This window comes from Meleagris gallopavo, chromosome 28, assembly GCF_000146605.3.
Source record: "Meleagris gallopavo isolate NT-WF06-2002-E0010 breed Aviagen turkey brand Nicholas breeding stock chromosome 28, Turkey_5.1, whole genome shotgun sequence".
Lineage (NCBI taxonomy): Eukaryota > Metazoa > Chordata > Aves > Galliformes > Phasianidae > Meleagris > Meleagris gallopavo.
The window spans coordinates 4,105,762-4,120,039 of NC_015038.2; positions in this window are offsets into that span (position 1 = coordinate 4,105,762).

Genomic DNA, 14,278 nt, shown 5'->3' on the forward strand with positions numbered 1-14,278 from the left:
CTGGAAATATCCAGAATTTGAACAAATGCTTCCTGCCATCAGTGCGAGGTTAAAACAGATTATTTCCTTCCATGCAGGAGGGCTGTTAGGTCTGATGCCAAACCAAGTCAACACTGCCTTTAAGAAACAAGTCTTTTAACTCTTTGTAACTTCTCATGTGTCCTAATAAATCTCATAGGTAAGTGAAACTCCACCAGGAGCTCCTCAGATGCAGTGTTGCATTATGGTGATCCCATGACCAAAGATTTTGGGCTCTTTCTTTGTGATGAAATTCACTGCATGAAGAGAAATTATCCTCAGTCAGGTTCTGAGGCTGCCCTTAGCACTGCTGCAACAGGGAGAGGAGCTCAGCTGGAGATGTCAGCCTGTCGAGTGCAATGCAGCAGGCAGCACCAAGCTTTGTGTGCTCAGCAATATAACACTCTAAAGATGAGCAAAACCCTGTTTTTTAGTTAACACATTGTTAGCATCATAGTTTAACTTTAAATTACATGCTATGTAATATGGTATTTGGAATTCCAGAGGCTTTCCCTGAAAACAAGGTTAATATCCACTGTGCTGGGGCTGCCTCTGCCTACAGAAAGGCTGATGAACTCTTCCCATGTCTGACTGAAGCAAAGCAGCCTGTGCTATGTGCTAATTAATTGTGTTAATTCTTCCATGCCATGAGGTGATGCGGGACTCTTGGTTGCGAATAAAAAAGGGTTTTGCCCATGGTAAATGCAGGTGATGGGCTCTGCTGTGCAGCAGGCAGCACCCAGCAGAGGGAGCAGGCAGCAGTTATGGAGAGAGAACCGTGGGGCTGGGGAGAGCTTGCAATCACTGCCTGCAAACAGAGCATTCTGTGCAGGCACTTGTAAGGTGAAGCAAGTCCTGGCAAATGTCTGTGCAGGTAATCAGCAAATCCTGCCTTCCGTCTGTAGGTACAGCAGCTGAGTCCCTTTGAGCTGAGGCTGTTGATGATGGGTGTTTTTAATGCTGTTTTCGTTCCCTGTCCTTTGGTTTGTGTGCATGTCTGTGTGCCTGTTCACGGTATTTTAATGCAGTTTCCCTTCTGCTCCTCCTCCTGTTGATAGCATGTACAAAAATACCATCTCTGCTATCTCATACTGTTAGTGGGAGCTCCTGCTTTCAGAGGGGAGCTGTTGTGGACTCTGTTGGGTGTTATCTCCTGAAGATAACACAGACTGGGGATGCAGTGTGTTCCTAGGGCTGAGGTGTGCTTGTTTCCCACCACTCATGCACATTTCCCTCTGCAAACAGCAATTTCCAGCTGTCTGCTTTCTATCCCGTATTTCCCAATTAGTTTGTAAGATGTCCTGTTTAATTGCTAATCCTCTTTGAGCTGAACTTTGAGAGCTGCTGGTAGATGCTTCATTTGACCGTTGCCGTGCATTTTGCCATCTCATATATCCTAATGAATTAACTTTTTTCTCACTAGCTGTAGCAAAATAATTGGCTTCTGATAGCACTTGCTTTGTAACAGACACCCAGCGGAGCTCTCGAACTTTTGCAGTGGATCTCAAGGCAGTGCAGTTGGTGCTTGCTTTATGTGAGTCACGTTAAAGGCTCGTTGTTTCGTGGCAAGGTTGTAGGGAGCTGCAGCAGAACATGCAGGAAATAATGTTTCTTTTGAGATTTTTCCTGTTAAAGGTGAAATGGTGAAAACTCGAAGTCAGAGCTTCTCTGAAAGACAGAGGATGGCTTTGTGCTAATTGAGCTGTCTTAGCAGCAAGCCAGCCAGGGCATGGCCTGAAGAAACAAAGCTTCCAGCTCTGAAAGTGAAATATAAGCTTTTCCTCCCTCCTCTCACTTCTGAGCTGGATGTATACCTGGATCTTATGGGAGGGTTTGGCGTGGCTCTGACCTTCATCACTGTGACAAACTTGATCTGTGGGGTGTGAGATCCATTGCCTGCAGCTCATTGCTTTCCTCAGCTCTCCAGTGGCTCATCAGGAACAATGGGAATTGCAGAAAGGAGTTCCTGCTAACTGGAGACTTGTCCTTAGATCTGTCAGGCTGCTCACTTCAGAATGTAAATGAGGAGACGGTGGCTTCCCTAGAAAGCTTTTAATTTTTTGCTTAAATGTTGTGGCTGACTTGAAAAAAACGTGTATCGTTCAGAATTGCATGTGATGAACGTGGGTTTCAAAATGCTGCTTTTTCTTAAGTAGGCCCTTCCATCAGTTATGGCCTTACTGTTTGCTGTAACCTTTAGAATAGACTTGTGAGACTGCAGCTGTCGGCCGTGCAAGGACAGCAGCATCTACAAATGGCTTTTGCTCTGGTGTAGAAGCTGTCAGTAGTTTTTTATTTGGCCCTGCAGCACCTGAGAAGCGTTTTGCCTGGCTGTTAGCTGGCCTAGATAACACCTGAAAGAGGTAAGTGGGTGGCAGCTGTGTGTGGGGAGAGCAGCTCCTTTCTGAGCGTTCGGTAAGGCTGCACAGCTGGGGCTGTTGCTTTGATGGGTGAAGGGTTGCATCCAACGTAGCAGCACTGGGATGGGATGGTCGTTATTTGTAGGCGTGCACTGAGCGCTTCTGTTTCTTGCCTGTTGAAATTGATCATGTCTCCAACTTTCTTTCAGGGTTTCCACGGTCCTTATCCCTTCGGACAGTCTTAAAACACAAACACAAAAAACGGGTATCGGCAAGAGGAGAATTTAACAAAGAACTGACTTTTGGGGGAAGGGAGAGGGGGATTCACGTGGCAAACAGACACAGCGTGGACCCCCCTTCTCTGCCTCCACGTTCTGGATAAAGAAGAAAAAAAAAAAATCAAAAGCCCAATAACTTAAGACTGTTTCCGGAGGAAAGATCTCAGTATGCATGTGTGAATGCTGAATTTCAGGAGTGTTGTTTAATGCTATGAGAAGGAACCTATACCAACACCGTGATTTTTTTTTTTTTAAGAAGTCATTCTCACACAATAATTAGGTAGCTTGAGGAGTTTAAGAGAGAAAATGAAATGAAAAAGCCATCTTTTTAAAAGATTTTGCCTACGGAGCGGTTGTAGTTTGAGCAAATGTTTAATTTGTTTCTTTCCTGTTCATATTTTTTTAAATAAGGGACAGCGTGCATTTTTGTGGAACTGTCATGTTTTGCTTGTTACCCAATGGACATTTGCTTGGCATCTTCTGGGGGTTTGTGCAGTGACTTCTTTGTGTTGGATGTGTTTTAATGGCAGGCTGGGTCTGTACCCAGCTCAGCGTTTTTAATTTCACCTTCTGATTTTATTTACCCACTTCTTAATCCTTTTTGTGTCTTTATTTTTTTCCTTTTGGTTCGAGTGTTGCTGTCAGTTGCCCTGCTGAGGACCAGGTCTCAGCATCACAGTTGAAGAGAGGGACTCTGGGACTGGGTTAGGATAACAGGAGGGCTCATTTCCCTTCCTCTTGTACATGAAGTGCTCGTATACACAACCATATTGATAAGAAACAGATCTATTAAAGTTCCAGAGCTGTCCTCTGTGGTTAGCATTTTGAGATACCTTTTTTTGTTAACTCTTGATGTACAATAGCTGTGCCTAGAGCAACCAAGCAGGTGTATTGGTCCTGTGCCAAGAGGAAACTATTTTTCTGTAGCTGTAATTCACTCGATGGTAGTCGCGAAGCTCTGCGAGTCACGTCCTTGTTAGTTTTGAATCTCCCATCTCTCTCATACAGTATGAGCTTGAATTCCTTTCTCCTGTTACGAAGCGTTAGCTTAGAGGCCAATTCTTTGCATTTTTGAATGTAGAGCAAGAGGTAGAATCAGCAGCTGGGTTCCGCTTGTCGCCTTGCCTTCATTCGCCTTGATCATCCTGGCTTGTATGGCTTTGAGGCTCTCACCTTTTAACGGGCTCTCCAGGGCTTGTTGCCAGGGGAGGACTTGTTCCTCTAAAGATACGGGTTGCTGTGTTGTTCCTCCAGCGTATCTTCATGCAGTCACTGATCGGAAAGCCCGGCGTGAAGGCGGGGGGGGGGGCGGCCTTGTGGGTTCCTGAGGGGCTGTGTGCCCACAGGTCCTTCTGCAGGGGCACTGCCTTACCAGGAGACCTGCAGGCCAGAAGAGCCGGCTGCCAAAGATACGATGATATGCAAATACCCCACGAGCTCCTGCCCAACCTTCCTGGTGCAGACTCCTTTCAGAGCAGAGCGCAGGCTTGCTGCTGCATGCTGTGTGGCGTTTTCTTGATTTGTTTTGAAGGGGGGATCAGTTTGCATTGTAGCTGCCAATCAGAGCATACAGCTGCTGCTTGTGGAGGACGGGGGGTCTTCTCTGGATCCAGCAGAGGAAGAATTGGACCTTTGGGAGCGTGTGTGGTTTGCTGAACAGACCTGGGTCTATGTCAGCAGCTTGCTGGAGCTGGGTAGGTGGTACAGATTCAGACTGAATGTGCCCATGGAAGGTAGTGCTGCACTGCTTGGTGCCGCTGCAGTGTTTTGTTCTTGTCCCGTTACATCTTTCTGCCCTGATGAAGTTGTGTTCTCTTGGCATTCAGTCGAGGGAGCAGTTTGCATTGCTGCATTGTAGCTTGGGAAGGGGATTCTTCCTCTGCTCCTTCCTTTCTGAGCAGGTGGTGAATGTGCCAAGCTCTGAAGGCATGAACTTGACCATCACATCTACAATACTGCCACTGCCCTTCTGAAAGCATCTAAAACACGGCAGACTGCTGTTTGTCCAGATGATGAGGTGATTCCTTATCTTTATTAGCACCCTTTGTCAGCTGTGTAATGGAAGGGGGCAGGGGAAGGAAATTAGACCTCGGTGTCATACAGCAGCTGGTGCTGCAACCTTTGCCTTGTGTCAGCTGGGAGACCCTTGAGCCTCAGATCCCCCCCACTTCAGCTTTCTGCTCCCAGGCACGTCTGCTCTTCGTGTAGAGAATGGCTGCCACGCTTGTGTTCCCGTGCTAAGAATGAATCTTCCTTTTCTTGAGAAAAGCTTGCATGATGCACCCCAAGTAGTCCTGTGCTTTCCCACTCAGAAGGCATACTTGTTCGGCACAGATCTGGATTCTCTCCTGAGTGTTTTCAGTCCACGGCGTCCTTGTGGCCAGAGTTGCTTACTCCAGGGTGTGCAGAAAGGCAGGGCCAGAGCTGAGGTGCTGCTGAAACCTGCAGCCTCGTGCTGCTCACAGTGCAGCTGTTCCCTGGGGAGCTGAGCAGAAGCACTCGTCTGTGGGAATGACCTCTGAAAATGATGGAGCAGAGCTGCAGGTGCTTTGGAAGTCAGGGCTGCAACCCTTGCTGTGACAGTGGGAGAATGTTGAAATTAGAGGTTGCTCTGCCTCTGGGTTTTTCCTCTTGTAAGAACTGTTTCTCTGAGGCCAAAGGTGGTTTTATCTCCTCTGGTTCCTTGAAATGCAGTGATACGGCCAGCCCTCAAATTGCTCTTGCTGTCAGCTTTCCTGATCTTCAATAGAGAGGTCTGAGATACTCAGGTGCTGTGGGGGGATCCGTATCGATTTCTCTAGGGCTGATGCATTCAAACTCGTGGAGACTGGAACACCAGACAGGTGAAACCAGTGGCATGGTTTGTCACGACTGCTGGGTTGTGCTGTGCTGCAGCTCACAGGAGCCAGTCGAGGGGGGTTACGACGTAGAGCTCAGGCTTGTGAGAAATAAGAGGAAACCACTGGGAGGCTGCATCACCCCAACGGGGCTGGCACCCACCAGTACAGAAGGATGCAGTGACGGAGGCTGCAGCTCCGATCTCTGATTAACACCCATCTGTCCTGAGCAGGAGAAAGAGATCTTCCTCACCCACTGCCCCTCCAAAAAGAAGAAATGCTGCGATACATCTCCGCTCTCTAAAGTCGGATCCCTGTGTTGGTCCGTGCACCTTCTGCGAGCCCAGGGAAAGTCAGAGCCCAGTGGAGGTGGGAGTCCAGCCCCAAAGTGTTCGTGCTCTGCTGGGGGTGGGCTGTGCTGAGCTGCAGCATGGGGACAAAGCTGTGTGGGCTGGAGAGCAGCCGGAGCCTGCAGGGCTGGGAATGCACGCTGTCCCACGTCTGGGTTTCTGTTGTGTGTTTAATTTCTTTTCTTGTGTGAGTGAGTGGGTGGTTCTGCAGCCTGTCTATTCTCTCTGGGGGGAGTGCATGTGTAGAACAGGATGGTGTGTTGCCTCATTGAGTCTGGGAGAAGTCCTACGATAGCACATTGGGGGTAAAAAAAAAATAAAAATAAAAAGGAAGCTTTTTCCTTAATGTATAAATGAATATTTGTATGATTAAATTAACACAGAAAAAAATGTTCTGTGGCCGTTGAGAGTTTTATTGAAGCTGGAAAAAAAACTTCTGAATCTGTCATCTTACAGATAAACGTGCCCTTCTTTCTCCTGTCCCCAGGATTTTACTGAGACACACACTCAATTCTCTCTCTGCCTTTCCTCAACTCGCTTTAAAAAGAAGAAATTCAGTGTGTGCTGAGCTAGTCAGACTTCCCAGCCTGGGTAAAGGTGTGATGGGTGGCTGAGGTCCGTTTTTGGTGAAAGGTGATGGGGGAGGAGAGCCTGTGAAGGATGGGGGGCTGTCCTGGGGGCTCCCATTCCTGAGGTTCCCGTTGGGCTGCACTGGGTACGCAGCGCAGGCGCCCGGGGTGGGAAATGCTGGGGGAGGAGCGCTAAGGGAGGCTGTCTGGTGTCCCCATGGATCAGGATGAGGGCATGTGAAGGTCCTCGGAGGCACGTGCGCTGTCACTTGGGCTGGTGGCATTTCCCAAGCCAGGCCTTGCTGCTCAGGGCACCCAGCCGAAACATTTGCCTATATAAACTATATTCTGGAGCAGCTTAGGTAAAGCTGATCTCTTGCTTACATGTGACTTTGTTACTAATCCTTGCAAGAAACCTCAGTGTGTGTGTGCTGGGTTTGCTTTTTAACATTTGAATACGTGCCTGGAGCTTTCATGTGCTGTTTAAGCTTGACTGAAAGCCTCACAGGGAACAGACATCCTGCTATCTGTGCCTATGGGTATTTATTTTGCACCACGAAAAGAATGCACCCCTTGAGCTCTGGGTGCTCACAGGTGGCTTTAAAACAAGTCTATGTTTGGATAGGTTGGGATGCCTCCCCTTCTTTCCCCCCACCAAACTTTTCATTGACTGCTTATTTGCTTGAAAGAATCTGTTTGTCTTTAGGGTTGCAACCTGTCAGAAGTTCACCAGAACAGGACAGTGTGATCACACCTCCCTCCTAATGCTGTCTCCCAAGCAGGCGAGTCCCTTTTCACACAAAGGGTGGTGAGGCACTGGAACAGGTTGCCCAAGCAGGCTGTGGATGCCCCATCCCTGCAGGCATTCAGGGCCAGGCTGGATGTGGCTCTGGGCAGCCAGGGCTGCTGGTTGGTGACCTGCACACAGCAGGGGGTTGGGACTGGATGAGCACTGTGCTCCTTTGCAACCCAGGCCATTCTGTGATACCTGCTGCCATTGCTACAGTGGAGGTCATCTCACTGCTGTGGCTGCTGCACTGGGAAATCCTGCATCATCCCTGGTCCTTTGTGCACATGTGGCTCTGGTGGTATTTTTGCCCCCCAGGCACTTTCCGTGTGCGGAACCAGCTTTTGGTGGAGGTTTTCTTTGGCAGCTTGCTGTAAGCTGTAATTTGTGCGCCCAGCCCGTGCGTTAATGGGAAATGGCCAGTTAGGCAGAAATGATTAAAGGGCACTTAATCTCAAACATATCCCATTCATAAAACAGCTGAGTAAAAGCATGCACTGGAAATCAAGTGCAGCAGCAGATGGCACGCAGGTAAGCAGCAGCATTGTTTGCTCCACCAAATATTATGGGATCAGGGCTGGCTTAAGAGCTTGGTGTGTTCCCTTATTTTGTTTACATCTTCATCTGCAGTAGTGAAATCTCCACGATACCTGGGCCTGGACTGGAGTAGGTGCCAGCAGAGGGAGCTGAGTGTGTTCCTCATCTGCAGCCTTCGTGGTGGGATGCTGCTCTCCCAGCCCTTGGGATTTGCTGATGATGGTGCCGTGTCCCCAGATGCTTCTGGAGCAGATGCCAGCCCTGCTCCTGGGCTGGGGAGGTGGTCACACGTTTCTGGGTGTCTCTGTGCTGCTCCCACCACGCCATGGAGTGGCACAATGTCACTCAGCCTGCTACTGCCCTCATGGAGGTGACCTGCTGGGGAGGAAGCTGAGCAGAGCTGGGATATCTTATGGGCAGAGATGTCCATCGGTGGGGATGTAGTCCCCAAACACCCACATCTGTGTGCTGCTGGAGCCCCAAAGCAGGAGGTGGAGCTGTGCTGGGGCAGGAGGACAGAAGACCCGGCCCTGGGGACATGGAGTTGTCCTCACCCTGGCAGAAGGGAGCACGACCCAAGCTGTGCACTGCTGGCTGGGACTTGAAGAGCTCCGTGCAGGGGGAACGAAGGAGAACCTCGCACTTCTTGTTATCTAATCTGCCCCTTTTTCCCTCCTTGTTGTTTACCATGCTGAAGTTTCCTCAATTAATTCTGACAGCTGCAGGCTGGGCTGTGATGTCAGCCCATGGTGGCAAAGCCCAGAAGCCTGGAGAGGCATCAGATGTGACCCGGGGGGTGACCCCGTCTGGCTTTAAGGGCACGATGGGTTCTCCCTGACCTCCCCGTGGTGTACAGTGAGGATGTGATGTCCCTGAGCCTGGCTGCCCAGAGGGACGTGGTGGCACCTCCAGTGTCCCCAAATCTCCTGCTCATATCCGTCCACTTCCATGGTGCGTGGTGGGTCAGGGTGGAGAGAGAAGGGTGGCATCTCCCATTGGAAATCCCACTTTGTCCATCTCAAGGCAAGGAGGTGATGGGGAGCATGGTGTCCCACCAAACGTGGGGTGGCTGCACCTCTGGCCCATCTGCTCCACTGGGGACATCACAGCACTCTGCCAGGAGTTGGGGAGCTTTCAAAGACCTCCAGGAGGAATCCCAGCACTTTGGAACCCCCATCCCAGGCTGAGTCAGCACAGGGGCTGCTCTGTTCTGCAATGCCTGCAGGCAGGACGGGGTGTGGGACAGCAGGTGCCTTGAGAAGCAGGTTTGTCTGAATTTTAAAGGGATCTACATACGTAGCGATAAGGAAGCCATTATTTAAAGAGCAAACAAATGGTACTTTTTCCTTTTTTTTTTTTTTCCAGGCCAAGGGTGCGGTGCTGATGCCATCAGTGGGCAGGAGTGGGTCCCACAGTGCTGTGGGGCTGGGATATGTGTGCTCCTTAGGGTCAGCTCTGGGATCCACCACAGGGTGAGCAGTGTCAGGTGCTCCATGTCTGAGCTGAAGATGAACCTTGGGATGACAAAGTTTTGAGTCATCCCCCCAGGAAAAGGGTTTCTGGCCCATCTGGAAATGCCAGTCTTGGTGAGCGCCTTCATGGCAGGCTGGTGGTGTCACACTGTGTCGTGGGACAGCTGCTCATCCCAGCTTGTGTCTGTGCCCAATGGCTTTGTGTTGGCCAAAGGGAGGTGGGAACTGGTGTTGCTGCCATGGGACTTTCACCAAACTCTAAATCTCACAGTATTGTCACCCAAAGGGTTGGGGTCCCACTGGTGGCTCCTGTTCCCCTTGCAGGGTGTTGTGGGTGGCCATGGGGACCGGCACATCCTTGGGTGGAATCCCGCCCTGCTTGCCTCAGGTGGTGCTGGTGCCCTCCTTCCTTTTGGGGCTGTGGGTGTCACGGTGAGGGCTTTGTTTCAAAAGGGCAGCTTATTCCCATCCTTCCCCCCCATGGCTTTTTTCATCAGCTTTCGGTTGAGGATTAGGCCCGTGTTGACAGAACAAACACTTTGCTGCCCTCAAATCCACAGCTGAGAATAGAAGCCATGTTCTTGCTGCACTGGGGCCCAAGCCAGCACTGGGATGGGGCGAATTGGGTTTGGGGTGAGGGTGCCCCACTTGGGGTCATGTTTGGGTCTGAGGTTGGAGCCTGGCTTCTGCAAGAGAGCAGAGGGCATTAACTGCTGTCTGTTTAATATTCTATCCCGTGAGACCACGATGGAATGATGCTTGTTTCCCATAGGATGTCACTGATGTGTTTTTTTTCCCCCAGCCAGGCTCTGCAGGGGCTTCTCGTGGTCCTGGAGCTCCATGGGGGGAGGTCTGGGTTGGAGGGCAGTTTGTGTGTGCTGGGGAGCAGCAATTACCTGTGGAGGTGGGAGAGGGTGCTGGGCCTCCTCGTTCCTTGTTTGCAGTCTTGCCACCCTGGGTCTCCAGTGAGCCCCCAGGTGTAGGTGCTGCTGGGCAGGATGGGGGCTGCAGTCTCAGACCTGGGTGATGCTTATCAGAACAACACATCTCCTTAAGAGCTGGGTGAGTCAGGGCTGAGTCACAGCTCCCTGTGCATTGCTCATCCCCAGCTGCTCTGCGCTGAGCCCTGTGTGGTTGTCCCCACGACCCCTCCATAGTGTGAGATGCTCAGTGCTGGAGAGCAATGCCTTTGCCCTGGAGCTGCAGTGCAGGAGTGGCCTCATCCCCGATGGGCAGAGAGATCTGAGCTCTGTATGGAGGAATGGGGGTTTGCTCCCCTCCCTGGGAGCCTCAGCCCTTGCAGGTTTGGGATTTTCTGGTCCTAAAGTGCTGTGGCTCCTCTGAGCCTGGGGAGAGGTGGCTGAATGCCATTCACCTCCTGCCATCCCTTCCCACCCAGCCCTGCCAGCTCTCACTTCTAGCCAACGCTGCGGCTTTTGAGGCTGATTTTTATAGATTCCCACCTGGGACAGAACCTTCTGCTGGCTCTCCTGGGGTGGACAGCACAGGACTGTGGGGAGCTGTGCCCCAGAGCCTCTCCTGCTGCGGGGCACCGTGTGCTGCCCTGGGCTCACAGGGCATCAGAGCGGCTCACGAGTTCTCCCTGACCCCGTGGCTCCCACGCTCTGGGGCCGTTATGCCCGAGAATCATTTGCACGTGGGGGAAGAAAAAAAAAGCAACGGAGGAGAAGAATGAATTTGCATTTCTTCATGGCAGCTGCTGTGGGAAACAAAGCCGCCGAAGGCTGTGCAAGAAGGCATCGTGTCTGCTGGCACAGGGCCCTGCCTGTCTCACCTGGCTGCGTGCGTAGGGCTGGGAACTGCTGCTGGGTGCCTGTGGCATGGCGAGGGGTGCTGGCCCTGTTGCTCCACCCCACTGGTGGGCTGAATGGTGAGGAAATGGGGATGCAATATAGAGCCATGGGGGGGTTGGGTTGGAAGGGACCTTAAGGATCATAGAGCCATGGGGGGGTTGGGTTGGAAGGGACCTTAAGGATCATGGAGCCATGGGCTGGTTGGGTTGGGTGGTCCTTAAAGGTCATAGAACCATGAGATGGTTGGGTTGGAAGGGACCTTGAAGACCATAGAACTATGGGATAGTTGGGTTGATGAGACTTTAAAGGTCATAGAACCATGGAATAGTTGGGTTGGAAGGGTCTTCAAAATCATCGAGCTCTATCCTCCCTGCTGTGAGCAACAACCAAGTGTGGGTTGTTCGAGGTTTGCATGCAGCTGGTGCAGCAGGCAGCCCAGCCCCAGAGCTGTCCATGTTCCCCCGCTGTGCACCCAACACCATTCCTGGCTTGGCCATGACCTGTCCTCACCCCACCTGTGCCCACATTTGCTCTGTGTTGAGCCGGGCGCACCCTGAGCTCCTCTCTTCCTGGCACCGCTGGGCGACCTGCGAGCACTTCCAGGCTTTTAATCCCGGGAGACAAAAGCCGGAATTTAACGCAACCCGGGGATGAAAGGAGCGGGGCATTAAGCAGGGAACAGCAAACACAGCAGGTGGATCCCGGTGCTCCCGACTGCCAGCCCTGCGACCTCCCCGCCTGCGTCAGCGGCACCGCGGCCGAGGAGCCGAGCTCGGGAGCCCCGGGTTGTTTTATCAGGGTGGGCCCCGTGCCGGCAGCAATAACCGCGGCTGTTTGCGCTGAGCAGACGCACGTCGCCCCGTAAATGGGGTTTATGGCAGCAGCTGGAAGATGGGAGGCGCGGGGCGCGTGGCCGGGGCAATAAGGGAGCGGCCCCCCGGTTCCGAGCTGCCGGCTTTTGGAAAGAGGCATGGCTGATGTGGGGTGAGGGGGTGTTAAGGAGATGCTCTGCGGTAGATCTGCACACAGTTGCACATTGCTGCCTGCCCCGGGCTGCTCCTCGTGTGCTTTGGTAATGTGGCTCCTGGGGGGGTTCCAGCAGAGCCCCAACCCCAAGGACTTCCCCTCCAAGAGCTGCAATCCCAGCTCCATCCCTGCGCTGCTCGGAGAGCCGTGTCCCCACTGCCATCTCTGCACTGCGTTCCCTCCTGCAGCACAGGGACACCCCAGCAGCTGTGGGACAACGGGGTTGAATGGTGCACGATCCCCATCTCCGCTGGGGCGGCTCTTCCTGGGACGGCCGCCCTGACCTCCGTGTGTCCGTCCTCCAAACGCGATAAACCCTGGGCGCAGGCTGGGGTGGAAGTGAACCACAGGAAGCAAACATCCAGGGAAAAGCAATTAAGATTAGGAGCAGCCGCCTCCTGCACGGCGCTGCGATCCCTGCGGGAGGAATCCATCTCCCCGTGCTGTGCTGGGCTCACTGCTGTTCTCCACCGCAGCAGCAGAACCCCGCTCTGCACAACACCAGGAACTGCTGCTCGGCTCCGGTGCCGGCCCAGCTCTGTGCCCTCTGTGGTTTCGCAGTGACATCAAGTCCTGTCAATGGTTTTATTATGTCTCTCCATTCTAGAGCTGCTGATGTGTTGTTCTTGCCGTGCAGCCAGCATTGCTGCAGGCACAGAGATTCCTCCACGCTGATTCATGGAGTGCTGCTCCATCGCACCGGAACCGCAGCCCACCGCCTGGCAGCGAGGATGAGGAAAAACCCTCCAGAACTGCGCAGGCAGAGCAGAAAAGCCAGACTTCATTTCCCCTCTTTTGTTGTTCCCAAGGTGTTGCAACCTATTCTTTTCCTCTTTTGCATATTGTAACCAGAGCTGCTTGCAGCCAGCTGGGATTGCACAACTCTGGGGTGATGCAGGTGGCCACAGCTGCGGGCTCCCATGAGGGGCAGCTCCACTGCTGGCCCCATCTGTAGGGACCCCAAACCCTTTGAAGCAGATCCTGCTGTGGATCTGGGGGAGCGGTGAGCACTGGGGACCGTTGGTCCTGCAGCATGGGCTTTGCCAGCCCTGGTTTTCCCACCTCTTCTCCCCATTTTTGAGGCTGTTTCTCCATTTTCAAGCCCTCCGTTGTGCTGCTCACCTCTTCCTGAGCAAAGCAAATGCTCAGCAAGGCAGGGAAATGCTTTTCCCTTTAATCTCTCACTTATCAAAATGTCCGGTGCTGCTGATAGGAGGAGCTGGGAGAGCTTTCCCAGCTTCAGTGGAGAGCAGGACAGGGGCAGGGAGCACCAAGGGGACCCAGCTTTGGGATGCTCCTATGGAGCCGATGCTCCTATGGAGCCCTATGCCATTCCATTGCATCCTCCTCTAGTTTGCTCCTGGCCTTGCTAACGAATGATAACCTAACGAGCAAGGGAGGCCCCTGGCCAACATCCCAGCGAGGAGGGCAGGAGTGCTGTGCACAACATGTGCCTGCAAACATCCCCTGCACTGGTGTCTGTATGGAGATGTGGTGGAAGGCAGAGGTTTGCAGTGTGGGGCTGTGCTCTGAACGGGGAGTGCGAAAGGGAATGGTGGCCACAGTGGTTTCCCAGCATGTGCATGGGTGTGTGGCTCACCTGGAGGTTCTGCTCTGTATCTTAACTCCCCACGGCTGACACACCTATGTTTCCATGCACGAGTGTTGATAAAGCTCTCTGTGCTTGGATGGCTGTGGGGTTGAGTGCTGGGTCCTGGTTGGGAACTCTGGAGCCCATCTGGGGACCTGCAGTGCTGCATACTTTGTGGGCACAGCCCCTGGCTGCTCGGAACGCTGCAGCTCTGTGACACTTGGAGGGATGCTCCCCACTGAGTGCAGTGCTGTGCACTGATGGGAGCAGGGAGAAGATGCTCAGAGCAGTGCAGGGGGGTCCTGGAGCTGCAGTGAGCTGGGGGCACTGAGAGGACTCTTCTCCCCACACCACCTGTGCCACGTCCCCACCTCACCGCAATGCCCCCCATCCTTCCCACCACCATCTCTCCCTGCCACGTGTTCCCAACCCAGCTGTTTTTCCCAAAACAGAGGAGGAAGGCTCACCTCGGGTGGCAGCAGCCCTAATCTGGGGGCAGTGTTTTCCATAGGATAAGATAACATTAAGGCTCTGACCGCCTTTCCATGGGATTTTATTTCCCTCTCTCCTCCCGGCGCACACCTGTGCTTATCGGTGAGCAGGAGGGGTGCGGAGTCCCTGGGTGCCATGGGACGCATG